Consider the following 17917-nt stretch of genomic DNA (forward strand, 5'->3'; position numbering starts at 1 on the left):
ATAGATAAAATATATAATTTATGGTATAGGGTTTATAAAGGCTATGATATCAGAATCAGGGATTCCTAGATCATCCCATTAAGTAGTTTTAAGAAGCAGCAGATTGCTCGAGTCTTCGTATTGCCAAAATTCAATAACTCTGAATTTCATAAAGCTGTCGTTAACAGTTTTCTTGTAAAGGTGAAAAAGTTTTATGTAGCCTGGTTCTTTATGATACATAGAATATATCGAATGTGATATATATATCTTTATATTATGTTTTCTTGGTGATAATTTCTTTTTGATGTTTAGTTGTCTGTGTATTTTCTTTCTCTATTTGTTGATTGTAAAGGGTTTCCCAATAGAAGGTTTCATTTTGACATTAACAAAAAAAAATATTTCAGGTGAAATCAATGGATATTTATTTCATTGCAAAAAGGAAGGTGAACCATTAACGAATGTTCGCCATGATCTCATCTTCAAATAAAAAGTCTTAAGGTATTAAGTCACAAGATCTCGGTGGCCAATTGTGATCACCCCTTCGAAATACAACACGGCCTGAAAACTTTTCTTCCAAAATTGTGATGACTTCGATGCTTGCGTGACATGTAGCGCCATCATGAAAAAAAGTCGTCCACATCAATATCTCCCAATTCCAGTCATAAAGAAACCATTAATAATAGCTCGGTAGTGCAATCCATACACAGTTGCAGTCCAAAAAACCCACCAAACAGTGACACGTTGAGCATAGGGAGGCTATTCAACAATCACTTTTGGATTTTTCGAGTTCCAAATGTGACAATTTGCTTTAATAACTTAGCGTCCGAGGTGAAAATGGGCCTCATTACTGAAGGTGATTTCTCGATAAAAATCCGGATATTTCGATGCATTTCAAGATCAGCGAAGAGTTCTTGTGTTAACTGAACTCTAAAAGCTTTAATACATAACTTTTTAGGCAAAATAAGGTGTAATGTTGTCTGGGAAATGTCTAATTTCAAGATCGACGAGGAATCGAAAACCTGGGTTTTCATCATTTTTTTAATTATTAACAATATGAATGCGTTGTTGAAGAAGCTTCCATTTTCAGTATTTTCATTGATTTTACTTGTCAACCGACAAAAAAATAATAGCTTTTAAAGTGACCAGTTGACGGGCTATTCAAAATGAAACTTTTTATTGGTAGATCCTCTACTAACCCTATCCACCCTTCACTCGTCTTCTAGAGACGAGGAGAAGACAACGGTCCCCCGAATAGACCCTTGAGGTACCCCGTCAACCAAAAACCACCGGAAGCAAAAGAAAACCTTGACCAATTCGATCGATAGCGAAGAAACCAATGTCGTCTTTTCTCTAGCATGTAGAAACTCACACGTTTAATTAATCTCGCTTTTTCTTGCAACTTCCGTTAATTGGTCGTTAGGCAGGAGCGTGTGCTCCTGACGCTTCCTATAGATCATAGAGCGATTGTTACAGATCCTCCGGCTCGTGTTATCACAGTGCTGCGATCAGATCAGTGATCACGGCACATAGTGCACACAGTGTGTCTGGGAGAGAGTGACCCACTTGTCTCGGGGAGATGTGTGCCATCAAGTGCTCTTTTAGTCAGTCAGTAGCCGATTGTCGTTAACAGCATTCATATAGGTACGTGCGAGCCGAAGAACACGTCCGTTTCTTGTTCTTTTCTCCGTGTGTTGCAGAAGCGCGAACTGTGTTCATTTGAAAATTGTTAACTTTCGGATGTTAGTAGGTTTATGTGAACCCGTTTGAGATTTTACAAGGGGGAGTTTTGGATGTTCTGATCTTTGGTTTTTTTGGTATGCAACGAAAGTTCTTGTCTACTGGTGAGTGATTTTTGATTTTGGCTGATGGTTATTTCCGGAGATCTTGGAATATTACACGCGCTTCTGTTGTTGATGTGCGAAGAGTTGGTCATCCGATTTAACACTTTGTTGGTACTTTCGTTAACCTTGTTTGATGATGTTGTTTATTGGTTTCGGGATATTCGCTTTCTTTAAGGGTAAATAAAGAACGCAGCTTTTGAATGTAGATATGGAGGTAGTAGTTACTTTTATTCGAATAAGTAATTTCATGGAGAAAAATTGAAAGAAGAAGTAATTGACGATAGAAAGTTTGAATATTTCTGAAGATAAGCATTTGGAAATATTTTTGGAAAAATATAATAATAATAATAATAATTCTTCTTTCTTTATTTGGCAAATTCTTTGGGCGAAGTCTAGCCAAGGCTACTCCACTCAACCCCCAACAAAATACAAATAAAGAAAAAAACAAAAATTTCAAAAAAAATTAAAATTAATTTCACGGCAGTCAGACAATTTTTCAATTCTGGAAAAAGTACCTCCCCGAGCGGGGTTGCGGGTTCGAGCCCCGCTCGGGGAGGTACTTTTTCCAGAATTGAAAAATTGTCTGACTGCCGTGAAATTAATTTGATATGTTATTAATTTACAGACGTGAAACCATTATTTATTAGAATTAATATATTGAAGACTTCGAAAATTTCTCAGTTTTTGTATACTTGAACTCTAGTTCAATTCACTTAAAAACATAATTGAACAGTGGGTTTTATACTAACAACAGAAAAAAAATACTTCTTACATTTGTTTGAGGGTTTGAAATGTTGTAAAACTAATCAATGTTTCGATGACATTTGATGTAAAATTGATTTCTGAATTAACAACTATGTGCATATTCCCAGGGAACATTTTCTCAAATGCGCTGAATATTTAGGGGTTTCAGCTGATCTTGAAATCCTTAATACATGTTGGTCCTTTCGAACTTTTCCGCTCAGTTGAGCGGAAAAGTTAGCGAATACCTTCTCGGTTTTTCATTATATTAACCATTGTACTCTTCATATTTCCTGAATATTCAAAAGTATAAAGTGTAAAAAAGAGGTTATATTTAGCTTCATCGAAAATACTCGAAATTCTGATGATGTCAATAACACTTTATTCAAAGTGCCTAACCAAACTGTGCCAGTAAAATAATTTTTTTCATAAATATCCAACTTTTTTCGTCAATATCGTAACCTTCAAGAGTGATACATGTACTCTAATGCTTCTCTAGCTTTTCAAAATCTTTTCTGGAGAAATATTCGTCTTTGCCTTATATTTCTTTCCCTGGAGCATTTTTTGAAATCTGCTTAGAGCCAGTAATCACTGGGTGGCCAGATCTGGAGAATAAGCTGGTTAGTCAAGCAGTTGGAAGCGCAATTTGACAATGGCTTTGTGACAAGGAGCATTGGCTTGGTGAAAGACAATTTTTCTTAATTTCTACACTCAATTGATCCAATAACGTTATGTGAAATTCACTGTTGATGTTTACACCTTTATCAAGATAGTCAATGAATATTATACCATGCACGTCTCAAAATACGGATGCCATAATCTTGCCAGCTGATGTTCGCGATTTTGGTCCCTTTGGATTCACCGACTTTTTTTCACTCAACCAACGCGTTCTTTAACTCAGGAGTATAGTGGTGAATCCCTGTTCCATCACCTGTCACATATCGATGCAAAAAATCCTGTTTATTTAGTTCAAACAGGTCCAAACAGCGTTCGGAATCGACGATGCGTAGCTGCTTTTGAACAGCGGTGAGCAAGAGCGGCACATATTTCGAGGAAGCCTCCTCATGTACATGCTCCAGCACAGTAGTGAAAAAATTGGTTTCTGATATCTTCAGCATCGCCGCTACCTCACGCAATTTCAATTTAAGATAACTCAAAACCATTTTGAGGACTCTTTTGTATTTTCTCAAAAAAATTGTCTCAGCGGTTGTTCTTCGACTACGAAGTCAGCACACCACCTTTCACCGATGTTGTCGATGAAGCAAAGTCTGAATAACAACTTATCAAAAACATTGCTTCACTTGATGCATAGTATTTTCCCATAAGAAAACAAATTTTAAACAATATACTTAACTCGTATTTCTCCATTTTTCAAATAACAACAAATGTAGCGTCCCTATATCTACAATATTTCGATCTAGATCCAAGTCTATGTTACAAAATTCTGACTCGCATTTTCCGAAGCTTGGTAGTATCGAGAAAAAAGTGGCATGGCATTGGCAGTGCTATCTGTGCGCCAGGCTTGGAACTTATTGAGTGAAGTTGTAAAATGTTCAATTTTTCATTAGAGCCTTGAAAAACAAAAACTTGTTTACCGACAACAACAGCCAATTAATGAATGCTCATTTCACAAAGAATCAATTAACTTAGGCGAAAGAACTTTTCGCATAATAATAAAATATTATCAAAAAACAAACCGAAAGTACAATATTTGTAGTAGGTATTGTGTCTTGTGATTCAAACGTAACTCAACATACTCCATAGCTAGAGATACTTACAAACAATAACCATAAATTAAAATCTAAAAATTCAATAAAAGCAATCTCATGAGTTTTTTGTGCTCTTATGTTTCCGTCTTTTCAGAATGAAAATTTCAAGTCACTAGATAGAAACGCTATATGCCATAACCCATCCTGATTCTGATACTGTCCAATGCTGCTAAGGATTGAATTTGAGAGAGAAGCATGTTATTGCAGGGTTTTGGATTCGGGTTTATAGTTATTGATTTTTATGAATTTTCAAGTACAGGTAGATTGGATCCTGGTTTTAAGCTTACAACCTCTATTTTGGTCGAAAACAATGGTAATAAAGAATAAAAATCTGAGCATTTAATTCATAACTAATCTATCAGCATATTTTCTTTATATATTATATTATATTGATGGACGAAATCAAAAACGAATTAACTTCACTGAATATGCAACATTATGAGAAGTTTATCAGGAATACAGCAAAATTTTTAAATTTTTCATTCTGGTTTCTTACTATTCAGCAAAACTACATTTATAGTCAGCTTTCAGACATCACTAGATTTATGAAGACGCATTTGGTATTATAAACTCTTACGGCTTCACGTTCTCTCTCATATACGTCGCAAGTACGATATCATAGAAATAAATATTGAAAGATGTTCTTATTCTTCTTCCTTCACAATCACATTCCACCATCGAAAAAAAATCTCACGGAGATATAATCATTAATGACAACACCTATAACTACGATAAATCAGACGTCGAATGCATTCTCCTATGCGTTCAATGCCTTCGATACAAGAAAAATAGATTTATTCGAAATCTGATTTGTGTAACGACTGAAAAACGTTACTTAGCTGCGTGTTGGAGTACACAAGCTATAAGCCGGTTTTTATCGTAATATTTATTGTTACAACTTTTTGGTCCATAACCAACGTAAATTCTATAAGACATAATTTCTTCGAAGCCATTAAAATCAACGTTATATATATATACCGAGAAGTTTCGGGCGATATATATGAGATTCAATAATTAATCTGACAATACCATCTGCATTTCGATTCGTTGATTTATGTCTTGGAGTTATTGAAGAAAGTTTTCAGATAACCGACTTTGGGCAGATGTTATGGTTGAATGGTCATAGAATTAAAATAAAGAATAAATAATAAAATAATGCACTCACGTGAGTCGAGAGATTTTCAGTAGGCACTCGTAATTTATGCGCCAATAGCACCCTTGGACGTAGAAATAAAACAAAGAATGAGGACATCCTTGGAGTCCATATATGAATCTGTATATTCATCATAGCGAAATATCTGAGGTATTTCAAACTAAAAATAAATTTTGAATTTATAGTTTAATTTGTGACCTATAATCCTGAATGCCTTTTTCCCGTGTGAGGCAACGTTTTTACACAGAAAATAAAAAATTTTAAAGCGTATTTTTAATTTTTTCAATGAATTATCTATCATATTCATTATACTGGGTGTTTCTGAATTGGAGGTACAAAGGAAAATATAAGATTCCTTGGATAATTATAAAAAAAAAGTTATATAAACATACAAGGGTGTTTCTTGTGGTCCTACTTTTTTGTGAAGTTTATGTCACTTTCGAATCTCTATTGATCTTGACCACAGATTGGATAAATAAGTACCAAAACTTATAATGCAGCTTACTAACTGGATCTTTATAATACATATAATTTGGATTTTCCTGAGGATTACTAGAGAATTGTTTGAAATACATTTCTTGAAATCGGTAGCACACACAACCAAACTAAGGAAACCAAAATATAGTACTGGGGCAAAGATTTTTGTACATTTTTCTGAGCTACCATTGATCCACCAAGAAAGATTTCTATAGGAAAAAAGCGGGAACTGTTCCAGAAAAATTATTATCTTGTAGATTTGCATTCAAAATTAGCATATAACACGATGAAAACTATGCCAAATTTAAATCGAAATATCTTGTGAAGGAAAGTGCTATGAGAAAAAAATTGTAAAAAATCTTAAACACTCTGTATCTCGAAAACAAAACGTTTGAAGCCCCATGTTTATGAGATTTTTTCTTGAGATAATCCCAATAATCTGTCATTACATTTATATCTACAGCTTGTATAGCTCTTCATTAGTTAATACGTTTTATTTTTTTGTATGTAAATGACTCCTCATACGGAAAAAAAGCATGAAAAGTTTTTGGTCACAAATTGAACGAGCAATTTAAAAATGTTTTTTAGGGTACAATTTTTTTTTTTCAAAAACTGGAGTGCAATGAAATAGTAGTCAGTATCTCGGAACATGAAGCATTTTTGAACTGAAGTTATTTTGCGAACTGTAATTATTTAGCTAAATTAGTTTCGAAAATTATTGCAGGCATATATCTTCTGAGTCTGGCCTTTCTGAAATTAATGTTAATCTATGTTTGTTGCGGATAAAATTACATCCAAGGGATCTTATCAAAATTGCTAATTTTATATTAATTTGAATAATTATATCTAAGTATTTACATAATCCCGAAGAGCGCAATGTAATCAATAATGACATTGGTTAGGAAGCAATAAGCAATAAAATCAAAATAACAAAATGGTATGACATAAAAAAAATAATGAAATTGATAAATGTTCGATAATCCAATTCAGTAAAAGACGACAAGAAATCGATTAGTATTCCCAATATTGTTTCAGTTTTCCATCAACACCTATAATTGTAACACTTTATGACCTTCAAGCTTCTTATACTAGTAGGAGAATAAGATCGAACAGAGACTCCCATAATTTAAATAATGAGTGGGCGTGGTACGTACGGGAGCTATGAGAAGTTATTATTCAATCAAGAAACAACTACCGGAATATAACTGAATTTGCCATAGGTGTTTCCTCATATGTTCCATATTGACAATGGTCTCATTATTGCCTGATTTAAAATGAAACATTCAAGTCATACTCCGTATCGTGATGTAATACAATACACATTGTATACATCTGCGGATAATTTCAGTTGAGGTGATTAGTAGATGGAATCTCAAAATATCGAAATTACATATTTCTGTTCATTATTTACAAAGGAGTAACTTTGGCCTTGTCAGATTTCTCCGTAATTTTTACTTCCTGAATCGATAGAAGGTAAAAAATACATTTTTGGTCTCGCAGAATGCATTCTTTGGGTTTTTGTCCGTGTACTCAAATCCATGCAACACCTTCAACTTCTGTAATTTTTAACCGATTCATATGAAATTTGGGATGATAGATTCGTAAAAGATGCTTTATTAATTTCAGCCTATTTCTGTAGGTGTAGGGTGAAAGTAAACTATGAGCAAGCGTAACATTTCAGAGATTTCCATACCTCGCGTTTTAACAGGCCAATTGAAAAGTACCCGGTCTACCATAGTAAAATACATTTTTTTGGCAAAATTCGATTTTATTATTCAACATATGAAGTTGCCTTCGAGGGCGATACAGCGATTATAGTGATTTTCCAACTTTTCGATACCATTTTTGTAGTACGATTGGTCTTTTGCTTCAAAATGGGCCTCAGTTTCGGCGATTACTACTTCATTGGCGCTAAATTCCTTTCCAGCGAGCATTCTTTTGAGGTCTGAGAACAGGAAAAAGTCGCTGACGGCCAGATCTGGCGAATACATAGTGGATGCAGAAGCAGTTTGAAGCCCATTTTCATTGATTTGTGACATGGCGCATTGTCTTGATGAAACAACACCTTTTTTCTTCAATTGGGACCGTTTTTCAACGATTTCATTCAAAAACGCTATATAATAATTGCTGTTGATTGTCTGGCCCTTTTGGAGGTACCTAATCAATGAATATTATACCTTGCGCATCCCAGATTACTGATGCCATAACCCTGCCAGCTGACTGTTGTGTTTTTCCTCACTTTCGGTTCATCGTGTGCAGTCCACTCAGCTGCCTGTCGATTGGAGTCCGGAGTGAAATGATGGAGCCATGTTCCATCCTTTGGCACATATCGACGCAAAAATTCAGGTTTATTGCACTTAAACAGCTTCAAACAATGCTCAAAATCATTAACACGTTGTTGCTTTTGATCAGATGTGAGCTCGCGCGGCACCCATTTTGCACACAGCTTTCTCATGTACAAATATTCGTGAATGATATGATGTACACGTTCAGATGATATCTTCACAATGTCTGCAAACTTACATTTTTCAGCCTGTAACTCGAGAACGAATCATTATATTTATGATCTGCTTTCTGATATTCAATTATTTCGAAAAAAGAGAGGAGGGATTTTTTCTCTGAGTCTTATAGTTCTTCAGATGCTCTCAATGAGTATCGCCTTTGGGACACCCTGTACAAGGTCTTTCATTATTGTGCAATGACAAACTAACAATAAGTAAACGCCAACGTGTCTCTAATCGTTACTCTGTATGAAATTTTTATTCAATACAACTTTTTGACAACTTTTGTAATAACGGTCGCCCGTCTTAATAATATACTACCTTGTTTATCTCGAAAACTATTTATAGCAAAGAGAATACTGTTTGACATTACTCGTACAGTGTACTCGAACTAAGAGAAATAACAAAAAATTGGAAAATTCCACGACTCTTTTCATTACAGGGTGAATTATGAACTGAACGAATTTCATTTTGAATAATGTTGAACTCACCCCTTTCTTACAATAATTTTTATTGAAAACCAGTCTAAAATTATTACATTATGGGTAAGTAATATTTGTCGCGTAAAAGTGTTTGAGTTACAATGTTTTCCTATGAGAAATGTTACTTAAAAGAAATGACGTTTTCCAACTTCTACACATCGTATCTCAAAAACTAGTCAGAGGATTGAGTTGGACCCATAGGCTTTCATGTCCAAGAAGTCATATTCTACAAAAAATGAAAAATTCAGAGAAATAACCAACGAAAATTTCTCCATTAAGCTGCTGCCTGATACTTTGATGAAGCTGGATTGTGCAAAAAAATCTTTTGATGAATAAAATTTAATTTGATTCGATCCAACTTACCAAATTCTTTACCGTCATGGTTTCTCAAATCCAAACTGTCTCAACTTATCATTCAGCATCTATAGGCCTTGGGTTGACCAATGGACTTATATCTCTATATAAATGGGCTCTAATTCACCAAGTTGTTTTTCCTGAAAAGCTTAACTGGATTCTAGCAATAATCATTATACTAGTAGATTCTAAGAGATGTTGACACATCTTCCCATTCAAATAGGAGCTCCAAGACGTTTCAAATTTGTTGGAAAGTCAGAATCTTCACATTATTTACCATCTTAATAACATTATACGGTATAAAATATTTCTGAGGATTGGCTATTTTATCTCCTACTTTTTAAACGCTCTTCCTAGAAGTTGATATAATTTCGTCGGCATTAATTCTATTTTGGGATCTGTATGTCTGAAAATAATCACTTCCTTGAGAAATGGCTCAGTTAGAAATTCCCAATATGGCTTAATAGCGATATAAAACAGCAAAATATTATATCGAGTTATTAAGCATAATTGAAATATGCTCCAGTGGCCATTGCAAAAAATACAACAGTTTCGAGTATAGTGTAGAGTCGTTATGAACTATGAATATAGTTGTCAGTATCAGTACGAAACACTTTGCATACGTTAACTCCAATTCGAGTGAAGCTGTACGGAGCAACATTAGCATAATCTCCAAACAGGTGCATTAGACTTGATAAGCTTCAAAAAACACTAAAAATCGCAAATCGACAGGTTTCCCCAGTTCTTTTTGTTCGTTAATGCTGCACATAAACTGTATTTACGATAGTTAAGTAACAAGCGCAGCAGGTTTTTCATTATGCTCAACGTGAAATCGACTATAAAGATTAAAATTGTTATCGAACGAATTTATGTGGTGAAAAATATCAGTCGACAACAGAGCTTGAATTCTTGATTAACATATTCTAAACGTATTCGTTTGATTGTGATTTATTGAAGTTCCAATCATCATAGAAAATTTTGTACAATCGCTTACGGAGATTTAATTATATTTGGATGTTGGATATTCTCATATCCTTAATGAAAAAGAAGAATTTGACATATGAGTTATTACTTCATTGAAAGATGAGACTTCTGTGATCGTAGGGGATAGACAGTTGCAATGTTGTCATTTTGGCCAAATCTCTTAAATTTGCGGGTCGACGCTAATAATAAACTATCGAGTTAGATGAACTGATGTGAAATGCGTGGTATAATCACATTCTTCACATATCTCTAGAGACATCACTAGCCAAATTGCCGCCTTAGGTAGTGAACCAGTTTGCCGCCCTAACATTTTTTCGTCTCTTATGACCTCGTTGAGTAGATTTCATGGAGAAAAAGGATTAATAAATAGCGTTTATTTCTATTGATAAAATTAATCAATAATAAAAGGGATAATAAAAAACTCAACGAGTGATACTAATTGTACAATTCTCCGATTTATAATAAACGATATTTCTAGAAAATCCACTTCCACCAGAAATATTAGTGATTTTTTTTATGTTTGCTGATTGACTTATTGTGTTTACTTGCAAAATTGTTCTCTGATGAAGGAACAACTTCCGTAGTAAAGATATCAGTGTTAGCTTGGTCCCTAGAAGAACTTGAAATTGAAGGGAATTGACCAGTAATTATTTGACTGGCTACTTCCCTTTTTTTAGTTAACGATTCAGCGACATATCTCTCAGCAATTTTGCCTAGCCTCCATGCTGTTTATTTGTCACCAGCTCGTCATCAGCTTTGGTGTATCAATACTAATCAAAACACAATGCTAACGCATCACGTACTTGATAATTTTAAATTTTGAATGTCCATGCATCATGTACTTAATATTGTACTATTATACTTAATATTTTAATACTATAGTCGCACAATTTTGGAGAGAAAGGTATTAACAAAAACTATAGGTATACATTCCTCAGGAGGAAAATGCTTTTCCTCTCCTCCCTCAAAAATTCTACAGAAGGAAAAGTACTATTTTTCTGCCTTGGTATGTAAATAGCTATTGAATTACTTACGACCAGATTCAGTGAATTTGAACATCAGACCAATAGAACGTGATATATTGAAATCCCGTGAATTTCAGGTTTGTGGTTGATCAAAGCTCACCCGTATAATCGAAAGAGCTTAAATTCAATCAAATCTAATCTCTAGAAAGCAAGAGTTAGAGAATACCGAAATTTCACATTCGATCATGCATATATGGAAAATCCATAGTTTTTATTTCATCAAAATCGGATGAAAATGTAAAATTGTAGGCTGCTATACAAGGATTTGGGCACATAGAGCGACAAACAGATAATATATCTTCACCAGAATGCATTATTTATCTGTTAATGATTCTAACATGTGATCGCAAAGCTTCTTCTATCTCAAGGTAGACTTGCAAGCTTTTGGATGGGCTCAGAATAAACCATTCATTTGGACCAATTTTCAAGCACAAGTGTTTGCAGCTGTTTATTGGTTCTGACTTTTTCAATATTTACACCCATTACGATTTACTATATGGTGTGATCCGTGGCTCATTTTGCTTCGAGAATGAGGACGGTGACACTATTTACGGTCAATGAAGAGACCTTCCAAAACATGTTAATGACTTTGCGATAAAGTTCGATTCACTGATGAGGAATCCGCGTCTTTTCGTCCGACCATAAACATGATAATTCTCGAACATAAGAACCTAGAGATCTTGAGAAATTTTCTGGGTAGGTTTGAATCTAGAATGCTGAATTTCAAAACAACGAATTCAATGTAGATTCAGTCTTGTAGTTTGAGATAAAATAACAATTTTAAGCTTCTTGCAAGATTTAATTTTCAAGAAAAATATTGAAGAAAATACGCAATATCCCCATGAAAACAAATTCTGTCGTATACAAATAAAATAATAATATCAAGATCGAACCGAATCTCATGTCGATAGCGCCATCAGAACCATAGATAATTTAAGAAGAATATTGTATTAAGAACATGTACACTATGCGATATCTGTCATTTGTCACCATATATTTTAATGGGAATATTTCCTGAAAGAGTCAAGGCACAGGGTAATGATTCACAAAAATGTTGCACCGGCCTGGTTTTATCTTAAATTCTTTCCATCAACAGGATATGGGTATTTAGCAAGGAGGTACAGTGCATCCCATTTTGGGCGAGACAGCCAGGTTTCTCGCTTGTTATTTAAGATTGAGCCTTGCGGTTTTCACGTTCCTGTCCTACTTTTTCGTGAAACTCGAGTTGGTCTAATCAGATTTTGTTCAACTGTTTCCGTTCAAGAGATACAGGGCGATTTTGGAAATTGATACTTTTCGGACCCATCCTTTATCTCCGAAGTTATTAGAAATAATGCTGAGGTAAAAACTACGTCTGAATCAGAATTTTGCGTAGAATCCAGTGGCGTACTCGATATTTTTTTCGGGTTATGGTTTTGAAGATTCAACACAAACTTATATTTTTTTTAATGGAACACCATGTATATCGTTACTTCGTTGAATTCGTTATTTTTTTCCCTTCTAAATGATGTATTATACTATGTAGATAGGATGTTCATAAATTTCAAAAAACACTAAAACATCAAATAATGATGATTTTTTGTTAATGGGCAATGGATTTCCTATATGAACAAAGAATCAATAATAATAACAATAATTCATAGCGATGACAGCTAGATCAGATTGGTTTTTTTCTCTCCAATGCCTACTTGATAAAACAATGCTCCCAAATGCATAGTAGCCATAATAACAACAAGGATGTTTGTATCATCAATGACCTACTGCTTTTAAAAATCAAAAGTAATAATCCTCTTATTGAAACTTAGGAAATTCATGGCCCATTTACAAAAAATCATCATTATTTGGTGTTTTAGTGCTTTTTTTTAACATTTCTGAACATCCTACCTACATAGTATCATACATCATTTAGAAGGGAAAAAAATAAAGAATTCAACGAAGTAATGATATACAGGGTGTTCCATTAAAAAAATATAGGTTTGTGTTGAATCTTCAAAACCATAACCCGAAAAAAAAATGATTACGCCACTGGATTCTACGCAGAATTCTGATTCAGACGTAGTTTTTACCTCAGCATTATTTCCAGTAACTTCGGAGATAGGGGAGGGGTCCGAAAAGTATCAATTTCCAAAATCACCCTGTATCTCTTGAACGGAAACAGTTATTCAAAATCTGATTAGACCAACTTGAGTTTCACGAAAAAGTAGGACAGGAACGTGAAAACCGCAAGGCTCTATCTTAAATAACAAGCGAGAAACCTGGCTGTCTCACCCAAAATGGGATGCACTGTACATGCAGAAGACGAAAAGAGGATACCACAGTTCTGAGCACGCTATTCAACATTTCTACCGACAGGCAAACATTGAAAATCCTGTTCAAACTTTTCGAATAACGGATATCAATGTCGGCACAATTTTTTCATACAGTTTTGAAAGAAAATATAAAAAAATGGCAACAGAATGTAATTCTGACTGTCTATAGTTTCACTTCTAACCTCTCACATAAGGCCTGGATAGTCCACCATTTGATATAGCGCATTGAATTAAAACTTTATCAGCAACTTTGGACTTTTGCTTGAATTTCTCATTCTCTGCACAATTTTCGATGTTGTTGGTGTTAAATCTCTCCTTTCCTTTATTTTCGTAAATATTCAGAGTAAAGTACTTTCCATCATATATGACGATGAATTTTAGAGATTCACGGCTTGGCTTGATATTCGAGCTACTTGACTTGAGCTTGACTTGAAATCAACTCAAGTTCAAGTCAAGTACTAGTTTTTCAATGTCAAATTAAGTACTTGACTTTTAAATCAAGCTCAGTCAAGTAGCTTGAATATCAAGTCAAGCCGTGAATCCCTAATGACTTTGATGTTTGCAAAATGAATGCGCCTTAAAGCACGACAATATATCGCTATTCGAGCTAACTGATTTGCCGTATATTTTGTTCATTTCCTTCTCTTACAATATTCCAAATCTTGTCTTCTCAGTTCTCTGGAAACTGTAAACTTGGGGACACCGTAACGCTGTGATAGTTTTCTGAATGACTTTGCAATTTTATTTTTGGCACTTTCGATTAACTGATTTGCTTTATGTCCCCTCTAGATCTCTAGTGAGATGTCTAAAACACAGGTGTACTCACTTACACTTATAAAACCTCAAGATTGAAGTGGCGACTTTTGAAAGGACTAGCCTTTTTGGAATTTAATGGTATTGTTTCCGTTTCCCTTGATTTCCGTTTCTTATGGTGCTCATGTCGTTTTTCTGTCAATGACTTTTTGAGGTTCAATCAAAAGTCGATCAAGTTTCCACAGAACAACTGAAAATTTCAAATTGATGCCGTTGATTGGTGAGTTCTTTGAATAGCGCCACCTTAAGGAAGAAGAGGGAAAAGACACCCATGCCGAGCGAGTCATCAGAATTATCTTAAACAAAATCTAATTAGTGGACACACCAGTATTTAAGACTTATTAGGGTCTACGTTTCGGAATATTTATGTTTGGTAAAATTTTCTTAACTTCTGCTACCTACAGGACAAGTTATCGTTCTGTGCGAAACATTTTGATTTCACAAATCCGAACAATTTTAGCTATTGTAGGCATCAGACCAACAAAATTAAAAACACTTCTTTGAGCTCTAATTCATGAGCTATTATGACGTATTCGATTACGTAAACTAAAGATTCATGAAAATGACAAATCATAAGATGACTGTTCTATGTTGGGACATACGTTAGTCGAGGAATTCGAATCTGACTAATATTTTTCCGATACCGAACGGTCTGGCGGTCGGTTCTGTTTCCCAGTCGAAAGTATCCTTCGAAGAAAGTAGTTTCTCGGAACGATATTCCTTAGCGGTGCAACATCAATGAGCGATACCATAAAAATGTATGAAATGCGATATCTGTCATTTGTCGCCTTATATCTTCATGGAAAAATATCCCGAATGAGTCAGGGCAGAGGGCAATGATTCACAAAAATGTTGCACCGGCCTGGTTCTATCTGAAATTCCTCAACTTGTTCCTTTCGGCAACAGGAGATCAATCGAAGTCGAAGAGTTCAATCGCCTCTGCGCTTATTCACCCTGTGTGGCGGCAGGTTTCAGTGATAGGCCTCCAAAGGATCGGAAACAAGGCTGCTCTCACTCCGGGCGATCATTATTCGTGGATCGCTCAGTGTTTTTATTTTCCGCTCCTTCCTATTCAATCATCGGCCTGAATGAAATTCGCCAAATGTTTATAATGACGGACTTGCAGGTGGTTTGGGGACCGGGCAGTCTCGGTTATGATTGCGCTGTGCACTGGATGCTTGGTGAAGGTTTCGTAGCCGAACAGAGCGCTTCATCATTTCGTCGCGAATTTTGAGCCGAGAATGGTATCAAACGATAAGTCCGTTCGTTAACCAAACGGAAAAAATTAGATTCATGGAATTTTCAGGTTAGGTTATGGAATTTTCAGGTGAGACTCGGATCTCGATCTCATTAAGATCGGTAATGGGCAAAATCCCATTTTCATTGCAATTTCTAAAGTGAACTTGATTTTGGAGAGTGAATTGATGAACTCGAGGAAAGATTTCAATTCTTGGATGGTTCCACACCATATACAGATGATGTCGTCAACATATCTCTTCCATAGAACAATCTTCTGGAAGAAAAAGTGTGTACGAATCAGAGAGAGGGTGTTCCATTGAAAAAAATATCATTTTATGAAATATTATGACAACGCTACTGTCAATTTTTTTTCGTTTTCGGCATCGAGAAGACCACTAAAAATGCTACTAGATTGCCCCTTTAACCGACATCGTAACATCAATAATAACGGAGTTGGCAATGGTGCCGACTTAATTTGAAACACCCTGTATATATACATTTATATATAGTTCTGTGGAAGCCAAGGGCAAAATAGAAGCTTACATGAGCGAATGCTTATATGTTTTATTAGTGAATTCAATGCTTCTCTCAAATTATTATTAAATTGTATTTATATGTATTTTGTTTTTCAAAATCATGAAAAAATGATGTGGTTATGAAAACATCTCATCAAAAAAGTTGGACTGAAACACATACGATTATTGGATAACACAATTGAGAATTTCAATAATGGTTTCATGGCTTTTAATATCCACCTGAAAACCTGAAAGAAACTTCAAAATATTTTCAAGACACATAATATGTGCCAGCTTTTGGAACCTAAACTGACGAATTTTTCGGAAATACTTGTTCAAATTTATGAAATCAAATGTCAAGATTGAGATGAATCACACATGGAACGAACTACTCAAAATATTTTCAATAGATTCATATCTGTTCAGAATATTTTTAGTAGCATTTTGAAAAATATTTATTTTAGACAACATGTCTCAACAAAAAATGAAGACTATATGAAGACAGATATTGAGGGCTTCCCAATTGAATAAATGGACTTATTGACATTTTTTAAAGGACAATTTCTAAAAACTGCAGTTTCTTTCGGACAACCTGTAGAGTAATCCGTAACTTTGCAGAAGACTTGAAAGCTTTTCGGGAATTCAATGAAAAAAAGTCGTACAATTTCTCGAACGGTTTTCAAGATACGATCTTCAGTTTAAACCATAATATCCATTAAATTTCCCGAAAAAATTGGCCTACGTTGAAAAGTATCACAGATCAATGATGACAAGTGGGGTATTTCGAAACCAAAATTTGCATGGAGATTATCATTATGATACAAAATTGGGCATTCTCATTTAAAAAACCGGGTGGTATCGTGTTTCACCACATTCGGACCAGCTTGTAGTCAGAAATAATTTAAGCTTATGCGCGAACTGTTCTTCTTGCTCAAAAGTTACAAAAGTTATCTACTGATCGATCACTGTTGACTCACCCTGTATAAATTGTTCTCTATTGATATTTATTTTGTCCTGAGCATTCGTATGATGCGAATGAATCATATAAAAAGAATTTTAAGTGATACTATAACTACTTCGAGTATTCGATGTTATTTTATAATTCCATGTTTTCAACGTCTGTCGGAAGACATCAACGACTTCAATTTCATGAAGTTCTTGTGACGACGAGCTTCAAAAAATGGTCGGAATTTCCAATAGTCAATCAATTGATGATCGGAAATGCTATTCCTATCTCTACAATGATCTTTTCTGGGTCGGATTAATTTCTCACGTTTTTATTTTCTCTTCCGTCCTATCCAATTATAAAAGTGAATGAAATTCATCAGATGTCTATAATGAAGGTTGATGAGGACGCCTCGAAAATATAATGATAATAATTATGGGGTGAGAGTTTTCGACAAAATTATAATATTTATTGATTGGTGCAACGCTTATTCTGATGTTGGACTATTATCTTTTCACTCAGTGTTTTATTGATGCAAGTAACGAGCGATGAGGATGTAAAACTTTTGTTTGTAGAATTTGAAATTTTTTGTTCGAGTGAATTATTCTGATACTTTCTTTTTTGGGTAATGAGATAGGACACTCGGTTTGTGAAAATGATTTCAGAGATCGAATATTTCTATGACCAATTTCTTCTTAATTTGAAATGTTATTTAGGTAATATACTGTCGGTCGTTGACGGTTAGTTTATTCAGATTGCGGGTATTTTCTCGATATGCTGCTAATTCTA

General features: G+C 34.6%; 1 protein-coding gene across 1 annotated transcript in view; it reads left to right on the forward strand.

Moving 5' to 3' along the window:
* Positions 1-1509: 1509 nt before the first annotated feature.
* Positions 1510-17917, forward strand: part of LOC123688118 (serine proteinase stubble) — a 66486-nt gene continuing 50078 nt past the window's right edge. The window contains exon 1 of the mRNA XM_045627088.1: positions 1510-1820. The gene's annotated coding sequence lies outside the window, so the exon portion shown is untranslated. The remainder of the gene's footprint in view (positions 1821-17917) is intronic.

The sequence above is a fragment of the Harmonia axyridis genome, chromosome 1 (assembly GCF_914767665.1).
Source record: "Harmonia axyridis chromosome 1, icHarAxyr1.1, whole genome shotgun sequence".
Taxonomy (NCBI): Eukaryota; Metazoa; Arthropoda; class Insecta; order Coleoptera; family Coccinellidae; genus Harmonia; species Harmonia axyridis.